The sequence below is a fragment of the Lygodium microphyllum genome, unplaced genomic scaffold, assembly GCF_053477565.2.
Source record: "Lygodium microphyllum isolate KBCC unplaced genomic scaffold, Lygodium_microphyllum_v1.1.10 scaffold_129, whole genome shotgun sequence".
NCBI classification, from domain to species: Eukaryota; Viridiplantae; Streptophyta; class Polypodiopsida; order Schizaeales; family Lygodiaceae; genus Lygodium; species Lygodium microphyllum.
In genome coordinates, this window is record NW_028229612.1 from 236,896 (window position 1) to 238,697 (window position 1,802).

Consider the following 1,802-nt stretch of genomic DNA (forward strand, 5'->3'; position numbering starts at 1 on the left):
GGTGTGTGTTGAGGGGGGAGGGGTGGGAAATTTTTTGGGGGGGGGCGAATTTTGGAGGGGGGGGGGAGAGCGGTGGTGTGGTGTGGTGTGTGTTGAGGGGGGGGGCGAATTTTTGGGGCGGGGGGGGAGGGGTGGGGTGGTGTGTGTTGAGGGGGGGGCGAAATTTCGAGGGGGGGAAGGGGAGGGGTGGTGTGGTGTGGTGTGTGTTGAGGGGGGGGGGATTTTTGAGGGGGGGGGGAGGGGTGGTGTGGTGTGTGTTGAGGGGGGGGGTGGGGTGGTGTGTGTTGAGGGGGGGGGGGGGGGGCGAATTTTGGAGGGGGGGGGAGGGGTGGTGTGGTGTGGTGTGTGTTGAGGGGGGGGGCAAAATTTGGAGGTGGGGGGGGGGGGGGAGGGGTGGTGTGGTGTGGTGTGTGTTGAGGGGGGGGGGGGGATTTTTGAGGGGGGGGGAGGGGTGGTGTGGTGTGTGTTGAGGGGGGGGCAGGGAATTTTTGAGGGGGGGGGGAGGGGTTGTGTGGTGTGTGTTGTGGGGGGGGGGGTGGGGTGGTGTGTGTTGAGGGGGGCGGGGGGGGGGATTTTTTTGGGGGGGGGGGGGGGAGGGGTGGTGTGGTGTGGTGTGTGTTGGGGGGGGGGGGGATTTTTGAGGGGGGGGGAGGGGTGGTGTGGTGTTTGTTGAGGGGGGGGGGGGGTGGGGAGGTGTGTATTGAGGGGGGGGGGCGCGAATTTTTTGGGGGGGGGAGGGGTGGTTTGTGTTGGGGGCGGGGGGGGGGGGGGGGGGGGGCAAATTTTGGAGGGGGGGGAGGGGAGGGGGGCGAATTTTTTGGGGGCGGGGGGGGGGGGAGGGGTGGTGTGGTGTGTGTTGAGGGGGGGGGGGAGGGGTGGTGTGGTGTGTGTTGGGGGGGGGGGGGTGGGGTGGTGTGTGTTGAGGGGGGAGGGGTGGGAAATTTTTTGGGGGGGGGCGAATTTTGGAGGGGGGGGGGAGAGCGGTGGTGTGGTGTGGTGTGTGTTGAGGGGGGGGGGCGAATTTTTGGGGCGGGGGGGGAGGGGTGGGGTGGTGTGTGTTGAGGGGGGGGCGAAATTTCGAGGGGGGGAAGGGGAGGGGTGGTGTGGTGTGGTGTGTGTTGAGGGGGGGGGATTTTTGAGGGGGGGGGGGAGGGGTGGTGTGGTGTGTGTTGAGGGGGGGGGTGGGGTGGTGTGTGTTGAGGGGGGGGGGGGGCGAATTTTGGAGGGGGGGGGAGGGGTGGTGTGGTGTGGTGTGTGTTGAGGGGGGGGGCAAAATTTGGAGGTGGGGGGGGGGGGGAGGGGTGGTGTGGTGTGGTGTGTGTTGAGGGGGGGGGGGGATTTTTGAGGGGGGGGGGAGGGGTGGTGTGGTGTGTGTTGAGGGGGGGGCAGGGAATTTTTGAGGGGGGGGGGAGGGGTTGTGTGGTGTGTGTTGTGGGGGGGGGGGTGGGGTGGTGTGTGTTGAGGGGGGCGGGGGGGGGGATTTTTTTGGGGGGGGGGGGGGAGGGGTGGTGTGGTGTGGTGTGTGTTGGGGGGGGGGGGGATTTTTGAGGGGGGGGGAGGGGTGGTGTGGTGTTTGTTGAGGGGGGGGGGGGGGTGGGGAGGTGTGTATTGAGGGGGGGGGGCGCGAATTTTTTGGGGGGGGGAGGGGTGGTTTGTGTTGGGGGCGGGGGGGGGGGGGGGGGGGCAAATTTTGGAGGGGGGGGAGGGGAGGGGGGCGAATTTTTTGGGGGCGGGGGGGGGGGGAGGGGTGGTGTGGTGTGTGTTGAGGGGGGGGGGGAGGGGTGGTGTGGTGTGTGTTGGGG